Raw genomic sequence first — 12,500 nt, forward strand, 5'->3', positions numbered from 1 at the left:
CTGCTAACATTAGTGCTACTGCTAACATTAGTGCTACTGCTAACATTAGTGCTACTGCTAACATTAGTGCTACTGCTAACATTAGTGCTACTGCTAACAGTAGTGCTACTGCTAACATTAGTGCTACTGCTAACATTAGTGCTACTGCTAACATTAGCAGTCATTGCCTGTACCCCCCCCCCCATGAATTTTAAATATAATGCAATATGTTCCTTGCCTTTCAAGAATGTGAATATGATAAATACCTTACAGATCTTTGAACTGTCTTAGTTTATCAATTTAATATGTGAATGGCCTGTTAATGCTTTGTTGTCATTCGATCATTTGAAGATAAAGCATTTGAAGCTTCAAAAAACTAAACGAAAAACAAGTTGTTGTATTGATTAATTACTATCCAGGGACAAACTTAGTAATTTGTATTTTCACAAAAACAATCTTTTTTTCTGTATCCTTTAAAAAAAAGCATAGATCTGTAGATTAGACCGTTTGGATTTGTCCAATGAGGAGTTTATCAGAACACCATATTAGAGCAGGGAACATAAAAAAAGAGGGACTTCAATTTAACAGTGTTTAGAAGAAGAGTATCTAATTCTTCTTCTATTTTGGAAACACCAAAATAGTGTTTTCAACCTTTTTTTCCTGGTTATTGCTCTCAGTCTTCTGCACAACTCTTGATTAAGTGGTGTTACAACACACCATGTTATATTCCAGAACTCCTTAGGATGACCTTTTCTCAAATCTGTCTCATAACCAATATTCCCTGTAAGCTACGCATGGGCGCGCAGCTCCCCTGGGACTGCTGTGCAGAAGAAATATGAGCCCACATAGAGAAGCACGGGATTGAACTTAACCCAACTTTCTAGAGTTTTCCCCCCTTTAGTTAACACTATCAACATGTCCCTTCACTGTGGGAATTGTGAATGAATCAACGCAAATATTAGCCACTTTCAATGCAACATACCGAAACAAAACAAACTTTGCAAGACTTAGTATGCAAAACAAACTATGCAAGAGTTTTGTTTTGTTGTAGGCACAACGCATCAGAGTAGGATTCTATTGCATTGACAAACACGACTCAGCCCATACTCTACACAGACCAGTGCGGCATAACCAATCAGAGATGCAATAGGACTATATGCAAATAGACCATTGCCATATATGGATGTGTGCCATTCACTGCGAACTGGACTGTGTTCACAGCATGAGCGGTCGTGAGTAGATGAGCTTGTTTTGAGATCAAACTGAGAGTTCCATGTAGTCGCGTGTCCACATTTGTTCATATCCTTTGCTAGTGAGTGAGTTATTAGCCCAGTTATAAACCATTTGTGGTCAGCAGTTGGTGAGTGATTGCTTCTTACAAGCACAAGACATCTTTGAAAAGTGAGTCAGGTAAAGAGCATTTTTTTATTATTAAAAGAGGCAGTGTTGTATTTTGAGAAAGGATTATCTGTAATAATGGTATGGGAATAATAATGCATTTAATTTTTGTAAAGTGGTTTCTTGCATTAAACAACACAACACCATGTTCAGTCACCACCTTGTCTGAAGGACAAGTGGATAAACAGGTTAAAGGTCAAGGCCTGCATTATGTTTTTTTCTTCTTCAAAAGTCTCATGGAATGTAGGGTCTACATTGAACACCATACTTTTGGCTGCTACTGTAGTCTGAATGATAGAACAGCTATTTCCATGTTAAAATGTAGGGTTCACATCCTTGTAAATTTTGGATAATCTTGCTTTGGTCCAGTGGACCCGATGAATGAGTTTGCATTGAATGAGGCCGTGTCAAGCGCAGATAGAAGATCTATGTACCCTCTTGAGTGGCCCCTTCCCATAGTTCATCAGATATTTCCTCACCCAGATCCTCCTCCCATGAGGATTTAATATTGTTTAATGAGATGACTTGTAGTGAGCAAATTTGACTATAGATTATTGACAAGGTGCCTTTCAGAGTAGGAAGTGGGATAAGAAATGTGTCGAACCGTGTTTCATCAGGAAGGGTGAAGAATCCTGGATCTATGCTGCGGATGTAACTCCGGAGTTACATCCGCAGCATAGATCCAGGATTCTTCACCCTTCCTGATGAAACACGGTTCGACACATTTCTTATCCCACTTCCTACTCTCAGCTAAATTTGGACATCATTATTTTTAGGTTTTTTTTTTTTTAGTAAAATAAGTAAAGTAAAATGATAATTGTATTGTTAATATACAGATCTCTGAATCTTTTAATAGCGAGACTAGACCATGTTGAGAAAGCACCATCAACAGCCATCAGCACGTTTAAAGTGGTTTGAACTTTTAATATCAACACGAGGTAGAGACAATAAATTCACCTCAGCCACCGTGCTTCTACATCTGCATTGCTTGCTGTTTGGGGTTTTAGGCTGGGTTTCTGTACAGCACTTTGTGACATCGGCTGATGTAAAAAGGGCTTTATAAATACATTTGATTGATTGAACCATAGATGGAGGGAAAAGCTGGGTTTGAGGCCACCGGATCCCAAAGAAGAGGATGTTTGAAACCCAAAGTGGCACCGAAATTGATTCCACATCTTCAATGTTGTTTTGACACATTTATTTTTGGTGAAGGAGGAGTAAGGGCCTGTAAACGGGGAGTGAGCGAGGGAAGACAATGATGCCGATATAGATGAGGCAGCCTCCATCTCTAGCCAAATTGGGGATGGGAATATGTCTCTGCTTTGCAACCAGTATTGAATGATCCTAAGGTTAGTGGCCCAATAATAGATTCTGAAATCCAGGGGGGAGCTGTTGGAAGCCAAGGATGTAGAATGCGTTTCCCTATCGCTCCTGAGTTAGTGACCAAATGTATATATTTAACCTTGCAAAATTGTATATATTTCTGTTTGGTGAGATCCATAAACAATTCAGATCAAGTCTGACACTGTAACGTAAAGCGAGTACAATCTCAGTAACCGCACGTTGGAAGATGCACAGAATTATCATAACGTTCGAGTTTGCGCTCAGCAGACCTGAAAATTGTTGAGTGGCATATATATATTTTTTGAGTGAACATTGCTCATAACTCCTTAAAACCATGTTTCAAAACTGCAGCAAAGCTAAAGTTTTATCTCCTTAATTTTAACAGTGCAGGCTAGAACAGCATCATGCATTCATGCCAAGTTCACGTGCTAGTCGGAACTTGGAAACTCTGAAATGTACAACTTGCTTACTGGTTGAACACGGCACGTGTATAACTACAGCCAGTTTCAAGGAGCGGGACACTAATCTGGACGTTTATAAGAAATCCCGCTACGACCTCTGATGAGCCATCAAATAGTCAAAACATCAATACAGGATTCAGATTGAATTCTACTACGATGGCCCTGACGCTCGTCAGATGTGGCAGGGCTTGAAAACCATCAAGAATTACAAAGGGAAACCCAGCCGCGAGCTGTCCAGTGATGCGAATCTACCAGGCGAGCTAAATTCCACCTGCTCGCTTCGAGGCAAGCAACACTGAACCATGCATGAGAGCACCAGCTGTTCTGGACGACTGTGTGATCAAACTCTACGTAGCCGATGTGAGTAAGATCTCTAAACAAGTTAACATTCACAAGGCCATGGGGCCAGATGAATTACCAGGACGTATACTCCGCAATGCGCTGACCAGCTGGCACTGTCTTCAATTACATTTTCAACCTCTCCCTGACCCAGTCTGTAATAGCCCCATTTCAAGCAGACCACCATAGTCCCTGTGCCAAGAACGCCAAAGTAACCTGTCTTACATCTGTAGCCATGAAGTGCTTTGAAAGGCTGGTCATGGCTCACATCAACACCATCATCCCAGACACCCAGGACCCACTCTAATTCGCATACCGCCTCAACAGATCCACAGATTGAGCAATCTGTACTTCTCTCCACAATGCCCTCCCCCACTTGGACAAAAGGAACACCTATGTGAGAATGCTGTTCATTTATTAAAGCTCAGCGTTCAACACCATAGTGCCCACCAAGCTCATCACTGAGCACGGGAACCTGGGACTTGCTGACAGGCCGCCCCAAGGCGGTGAGGGTTGGCAACAGCACATCCGCCACGCTGACACTCAGCATGGATAAGATGGCAGAGCTGAGGGCGAGCGAGCGTCTTGCCGGTTCCTGCTCAACTTGCTTTTTTAAGGCTATTTTTTGTACATTTTTACTTTGTTTGCTCAGAATGTTCGTGCAAAAATTTCCTACGACCGACAAACACTTCTGGAACATGAATCGGAAGCTACACCCCAGAGCTAGAATATTGGAACATTCACTCCTTTGTTTCATGCATAGCGGTCATTTCCTGTTGCTCCTGGTCGAGATGACCTAAGGCAGCGCCGGCGACGAAGATGAGGAATCAAAGGGGGACTCCAAGCTGAAAAGACCTCCTCTTCCTAGTAACCTGATAGTGTATTTTCCATTGATGAGACATTAACCAATGTGAACTCAGAGCAAGGCTTCAATCGCAGAAGGCCATCAGGGAATGTTGTGACTTTGTTTTTACTGAGACGTGGCTTTACGGACCATACGCTCAACCAGAAGGTCGACTCTGCTATTCAACCAGAAGGTCATGTCTGCTATTCAACCAGAAGGTCATGTCTGCTATTCAACCAGAAGGTCATGTCTGCTATTCAACCAGAAAGTCATCTCTGCTATTCAACCAGAAGGTCGACTCTGCTATTCAACCTGAAGGCTTCTCAATATTCCAAATGGATTGCACGGCAGCTTCTGGTAAGTGTCTGGGGGAACAATTCCTGGTGTACCAAATTTGAAAACATTGCGAGCTCCTGTTCACCCGACCTGGAGTTTTGACGCTAAAATGCAGACCCCACTATATGCCGAGGCACTTGTGTTATTATCACAGCTGTGTGCATGCCGCCACAAGCAAAGCAGTCTTTATTGTTGCGGTGACTTTAACCAAGCCTGTCTAAAACAATTTTTCACAAAATATCACCAACATGTAGGATTCAGAGAGCTTGACAATGTATACACAAATATCTGTGACGTGCCCCTGCATCTGCCAATCAGATCATGTCTCTCTGTTCTTAATCCCCGCCTACAAGCAGCAACTCAAGAGGAAGGCACCAACACCAGGAATAGGGAGGCGCTGGACAGAGGAGGCAGACTCAATGCTGCAGGACTGTTTTGAGAATACTGAGTGGAATACGTTCAAACTCATCCACCCAGGACTCATCCATCAACATTGTGGAATATACATAGTCAGTTACAGGCTTCAATAGGAAATGTGTTGATGATGTACCCACAATAATAATCCAGACATACCACCAACCATAGCCGTACCATGCTGAGAGTCCGTACTGCAGCAGTAACAATGTCGGCAGAATGAACCCAGATGACTCGTACAAGGCAAGCTCTGCAAATTCAAAAAGACAATACAGACTCAAACTTGAATTGATGTTCGACAACTCAAAGACTTGCGTTGCAAGGACTACAGACTATCACAAGACTACAAAGGCAAATCCAGCTGTGGCGGTGCCCACCGAAACCTCCCTCCCCAGATGAGCTTAACACATTCTATGCTCGCTTCGAAGGCAGACAATACAGAACCATTCAGGAAGACTCTCGCTGTTCCGGACGACCAGGTGCTTTCAGTCTCCGAGGCTGACGAAAGGAAAACTCTCAAATAGAGTGAATACTCACAAAGCCGTCGGCCCAGATAGCATCCTTGGCCGCATCTTTAGAGTGTGTGCTGAACATCTTCGATCTGTCCCTGTTCCACGCTGTAGTCCCCACCTGCTTTAAGGAGACCACCATTGTCCCAGTGCCCCAACAAAAACATGGTGACATGCCCATATGACAATCGCTCCGTCGCGTTAACCTCGGTCATCCTGCAGTGCTTACAGAGGCTGGTCATGGCCTAAGGCCAGCATGCCAGACACCCTGGACCCACTCCAATAAGCCTACCGCTCCAACAGATCCACAGAAGATCCCATTTCCATCGCTGGTCACACGGCCGTAACACATCTGGACAAGAGGGGCACCTATGTGAGAATGTTGTTCATTGACTACAATTCAGCCTTCAACACTATTGTTCCGTCCAAGTTCGACAGCAAGCTCAGAGCCCTGGGTCTGGACACCACCCTCTGCAACTGGATACTGGACTTCCTGATGGGTAGACCACAGGCTGTGAGGATTGGCAACAACACCTCACATTGACCCTTAACACAGGTGCCCCCCAGGGGTATGTCCTCAGTCCTCTGCTGTACTCCCTGTTCACCCACGACTGCGTAGATTTGCATGACATCACCTCCATCATCAAGTTTGATGACGACACCAAGGTTATAGGCCTAATAACGAACAACGACGAGTCAGCCAATAGGGAGGAGGTAAGTAAACTGGCATTGTGGTGTCATGACAACTACCTCTCCTCTCAACGTCAGCAAAATAAAGGAGTTGATTGTTGACCTCAGGAAGCAGAGGATGCCCCTAATCCACATCAACGGGACTACAGTAGAGCGAGTCACAAGTTAAGTTCCTTGGCGTCCACATGGACTAACAACACAACCACTCTTGTCGAAAGGGCGCAACAGCGTCTCTACTTCCTAAGGCATGCCACCCTGGGTCCGCCATGCCGCCCCGGGGTTCTCTCCAAATACCACCACTGCGACATCGAGAGCCTCCTGACCCGTTGCATCACGACCTGGTACAGGAATTGCTCCATCCACAAATGCAAGGCCCTCCAACAGGTGGTAAAAACAGCCTAGTACATCACTGGGACCGTGCTCTGACCCGCCCAGTGCCTGAGGATGGTATGCAGCATCATCGAGGACCCCATTCCATGAGCTATTCTCTTTCTTACAGTCGGGCAGACGGTATCGGAGCATGAGGTCTGATACCAACAGGTTCAAAGACAGTTTCTATCTACAAGTCATCAGACTGCTGAACACTTGAACCGGACGTACCACCTGCTCTGATTCTCTGCACCTTAGTACACATGCACACACACACACACACACACACACACACACACACACACACACACACACACACACACACACACACACACACACACACACACACACACACACACACACACACACACACAACTGCTGTATCACGTATAATCCCTCCCCGGCGCTCGAGGTCACCAGGCCGCTCATTATTACGCACATCTGTCACCAGCACCTCATCAGACTCACCTGGACTCCATCACCTGCCTGATTACCTTCTCTATATCTGTCACTCCCTTTGGTTCTTCCTGCCTCCTCCCTATATCTGTCACTCCCTTTGGTTCTTCCTGCCTCCTCCCTATATCTGTCACTCCCTTTGTTCTTCCTGCACCTCCCAGACTCATCTGTCACTCACCTGGTTCATTCCTGCCTCCTCCCTATATCTGTCACTCCCTTTGGTTCTTCCTGCCTCCTCCCTATATCTGTCACTCCCTTTGGTTCTTCCTGCCTCCTCCCTATATCTGTCACTCCCTTTGGTTCTTCCTGCCTCCTCCCTATATCTGTCACTCCCTTTGGTTCGTTCCTGCCTCCTCCCTATATCTGTCACTCCCTTTGTTTCTTCCTGTCTGATTACCTTCCCTATATCTGTCACTCCCTTTGGTTCATTCCTGCCTCCTCCCTATATCTGTCACTCCCTTGGTTCGTTCCTGCCTCCTCCCTATATCTGTCACTCCCTTTGGTTCATTCCTCAGGCGTTATTGTCTGTGTTTCTTGTTTTGTTCCATGTGTTATTTATTATAAAAGTCACTCCCTGTACATGATTCCCAACTCCCAGTGTACAAGTTACACGCTGCTACCAGACTGTTATTATACTGCTCAATTCATACACTTGCCCCTCATCTCTCCACTTCCCTGATACACGTGTAAATATTGGGACTATAAATTATGCCTTCCTGTATTAAACTCATGCTAAAAAATGTTTATTCTATTCTACTGAGACATTTACTTTATGTTCATATACTTAGTTTTATGATGATTTATTGTTGTTGCATTTTCGAGAAAGAACCTGCAAACAAGCATTCTGTTGTACAATGTATACCATGCGTATCCCGTAGATACGACGAATAAAACTGGAAACACGGTGGGCCCCTCAGGGGTGCGTGCTTAGTCCCCTCCTGTACTCCCTGTTCACCAACGACTGTGTCAGTGCACGACTCCAACACCATCATTAAGTTTGCTGACAACACAACGGTGATTGGCCTGATCACCGACAACGATGAGAAAGCCTATAAGGAGGAGGGCAGTGACCTGGCAGTGTGGTGTTGCCAGGACAACAACCTCTCCCTCAACGTCAACAAGAAAAGAAGCTGATGGTGGACAACAGGAAACAGGGGCTGTAGTGTAGCGGGTTGAGAGCTTCAAGTTCCTCAGTGTCACCATTCTTTTTTATTTTTAAAAATAATATCACGGATAATTACTAAAAATACATTATTTTTGTAGCCATATCTGTAACAATATTAGTTTAGGCTGACTACTAGACACTTCCCTATCCAGGACCTCTATACCAGGCGGTGTCAGAGGAAGTCCCTAAAAAAAATTGTCAATGACTCCACCCACCCAAGTCATAGACTGTTCTCTCTGCTACCACGCGGCAAACAGTACCGATGCACCAAGTCTGGAACCAACAGGACGCTGAAGAGCTTCTAACCCCCAAGTTAAAAGACTGATAAATAGCTAACCAATAGCTACCCGGACTATCTACATTGACCCGTTTTGCACGAAAACTCTTTTGACTGCTGTTACTGTTTATTATCTATCCTGTTGCCTAGTCCCTTTATCCCTACCTATATGTACATATCTACCTTAATTACCTCGTACCCCTGCACATCGACTCGGTACTGGTACCCCATGTATATAGCCAAGTTATTACCTCGTACCCCTGCACATCGACTCAGTACTGGTACCCCATGTATATAGCCAAGTTATTACCTCGTACCCCTGCACATCGACTAAGTACTGGTACCCCATGTATATAGCCAAGTTATTACCTCGTACCCCTGCACATCTACTCAGTACTGGTACCCCATGTATATAGCCAACTTATTACCTCGTACCCCTGCACATCTACTCAGTACTGGTACCCCATGTATATAGCCAAGTTATTACCTCGTACCCCTGCACATCTACTCAGTACTGGTACCCCATGTATATAGCCAAGTTATTACCTCGTACCCCTGCACATCTACTCAGTACTGGTACCCCATGTATATAGCCAAGTTATTACCTCGTACCCCTGCACATCTACTCAGTACTGGTACCCTGTGTATATAGCCATGTTATTACCTCGTACCCCTGCACATCTACTCAGTACTGGTACCCCATATATATAGCCAAGTTATTACCTCGTACCCCTGCACATCTACTCAGTACTGGTACCCTATGTATATAGCCAAGTTATTACCTCGTACCCCTGCACATCTACTCAGTACTGGTACCCCATGTATATAGCCAAGTTATTACCTCGTACCCCTGCACATCTACTCAGTACTGGTACCCTGTGTATATAGCCATGTTATTACCTCGTACCCCTGCACATCGAATCAGTACTGGTACCCCATGTATATAGCCAAGTTATTACCTCGTACCCCTGCACATCTACTCAGTACTGGTACCCCATGTATATAGCCAAGTTATTACCTCGTATCCCTGCACATCTACTCAGTACTGGTACCCCATGTATATAGCCAAGTTATTACCTCGTACCCCTGCACATCTACTCAGTACTGGTACCCCATGTATATAGCCAAGTTATTACCTCGTACCCCTGCACATCTACTCAGTACTGGTACCCCATGTATATAGCCAAGTTATTACCTCGTACCCCTGCACATTGACTCAGTACTGGTACCCCATGTATATAGCCAAGTTATTACCTCGTGTACTGGTACCCCATGTATATAGCCAAGTTATTACCTCGTACCCCTGCACATTGACTCAGTACTGGTACCCCATGTATATAGCCAAGTTATTACCTCGTACCCCTGCACATTGACTCAGTACTGGTACCCCATGTATATAGCCAAGTTATTACCTCGTACCCCTGCACATTGACTCAGTACTGGTACCCTGTGTATATAGCCAAGTTATTACCTCGTACCCCTGCACATTGACTCAGTACTGGTACCCTGTGTATATAGCCAAGTTATTACCTCGTACCCCTGCACATATACTCAGTACTGGTACCCCTTGTATATAGCCAAGTTATTACCTCGTACCCCTGCACATCGACTCAGTACTGGTACCCCTGTATATAGCCAAGTTATTACCTCATACCCCTGCACATCTACTCAGTACTGGTACCCCGTGTATATAGCCAAGTTATTACCTCGTACCCCTGCACATCTACTCAGTACTGGTACCCCATATATATAGCCAAGTTATTACCTCGTACCCCTGCACATCGACTCAGTACTGGTACCCCATGTATATAGCCAAGTTATTACCTCGTACCCCTGCACATTGACTCAGTACTGGTACCCCATGTATATAGCCAAGTTATTACCTCGTACCCCTGCACATCGACTCAGTACTGGTACCCCATGTATATAGCCAAGTTATTACCTCGTACCCCTGCACATCGACTCAGTACTGGTACCCCATGTATATAGCCAAGTTATTACCTCGTACCCCTGCACATCTACTCAGTACTGGTACCCCATGTATATAGCCAAGTTATTACCTCGTACCCCTGCACATCGACTCAGTACTGGTACCCCATGTATATAGCCAAGTTATTACCTCGTACCCCTGCACATTGACTCAGTACTGGTACCCTGTGTATATAGCCAAGTTATTACCTCGTACCCCTGCACATTGACTCAGTACTGGTACCCTGTGTATATAGCCAAGTTATTACCTCGTACCCCTGCACATATACTCAGTACTGGTACCCCTTGTATATAGCCAAGTTATTACCTCGTACCCCTGCACATCGACTCAGTACTGGTACCCCCTGTATATAGCCAAGTTATTACCTCATACCCCTGCACATCTACTCAGTACTGGTACCCCGTGTATATAGCCAAGTTATTACCTCGTACCCCTGCACATCTACTCAGTACTGGTACCCCATATATATAGCCAAGTTATTACCTCGTACCCCTGCACATCGACTCAGTACTGGTACCCCATGTATATAGCCAAGTTATTACCTTGTACCCCTGCACATTGACTCAGTACTGGTACCCCATGTATATAGCCAAGTTATTACCTCGTACCCCTGCACATCGACTCAGTACTGGTACCCCATGTATATAGCCAAGTTATTACCTCGTACCCCTGCACATCGACTCAGTACTGGTACCCCATGTATATAGCCAAGTTATTACCTCGTACCCCTGCACATCTACTCAGTACTGGTACCCCATGTATATAGCCAAGTTATTACCTCGTACCCCTGCACATCGACTCAGTACTGGTACCCCATGTATATAGCGAAGTAGTCGTTATTCATTGTGTATGTGTTCCTTGTGCTGTTATTTTTCTATTATTTCTTTTTTTTCCATCTCTGCATTGTTGGGAAGGGCCTATAGGTAAGCATTTCACTGTTAGTCTACACATGTTGTTTACGAAGCATGTGAAAAATAACATTTGATTTGAGTTAGCAAGTCGGAAATTTCCGAGTTTTCTAGCTCTGACTAGCAAGTGAACGCGGCATCATTCACAAGAGCAAACACTGTTCCAAATAAATATGAAAAAGAGGAAAAATCATATATGCTATTTACAAAATAAAATATGCAATGCATCTCACTTTATTCAAATCAATTCTCACACAACTTCAGCTGCTGCATGGGCAGAATTCTACCAAGCAGAGAGAAAGAGCACGCAAGACTGAGCGCATCAAAGACAGTTGAGAATGGAACACAAAGGGGATTCATCCTTTTCTTCTTCTTCTATTCCTCCCATATAATTCATTCACAAATGCCTATTAATCTTGGTTTACGATCTCCAATTAATTTAGTTTTTACAGTCTCCGGTGTAACGTAGCCAGCCTATTGGTTTGCAATACTGGCTAGATGATGATGCTCTGGTGAAGAACCCGTAATAATCACGAATGGGCGATAACAGTTCCTTAGATTTTTACGCACACGAATGTTATTTGCACTAGACTAGTAGATTATTAAAATGACTTTGATACGCTATTTATCAAGTATGGTCAACTACTCCGGAGTCCGTATGGTGGAATGCACAGAGAAGCCCGTGTAGGACGTGAAGAGGGGGACGGGGACAAGCCTGTGTGACAAAGCTGAACTCTACTCGGGTACAGAATAAACAATATACAAATCTAAGAATGTTTCCAAATACACGACAAAGTAACACAGAAAAAGACAACTTAGCCTACATGATGAACGACTTGGTTGTTAGATTAGTCTTCTGGTCTTAATATCCCAATCGCGGAGAAAACCGAAAACTGAAACTAACTTCACAGATCGACAAAACAAAAAAAAATCCCTAAATAATTATCCCCAAAATAGGTAATGTTATCGGTAAAAAAAAAAAGCTGTAACTTTCAGCGTTGATGAGCAATGTAGTAGTTGG

The 12,500-nt window shown here is 44.2% G+C and overlaps 1 protein-coding gene across 1 annotated transcript in view; it reads right to left on the bottom strand.

The window, feature by feature from the left end:
- LOC123992462 (LHFPL tetraspan subfamily member 6 protein) overlaps nucleotides 1–12,500 on the bottom strand; it is a 168,929-nt gene that overhangs the window by 156,269 nt on the left and 160 nt on the right. The window contains exon 1 of the mRNA XM_046293615.1: nucleotides 12,304–12,500. This exon is cut by the window's right edge and continues 160 nt beyond it. The gene's annotated coding sequence lies outside the window, so the exon portion shown is untranslated. The remainder of the gene's footprint in view (nucleotides 1–12,303) is intronic.

This window comes from Oncorhynchus gorbuscha, linkage group LG13 (assembly GCF_021184085.1).
Source record: "Oncorhynchus gorbuscha isolate QuinsamMale2020 ecotype Even-year linkage group LG13, OgorEven_v1.0, whole genome shotgun sequence".
In the NCBI taxonomy this organism is placed as follows: Eukaryota; Metazoa; Chordata; class Actinopteri; order Salmoniformes; family Salmonidae; genus Oncorhynchus; species Oncorhynchus gorbuscha.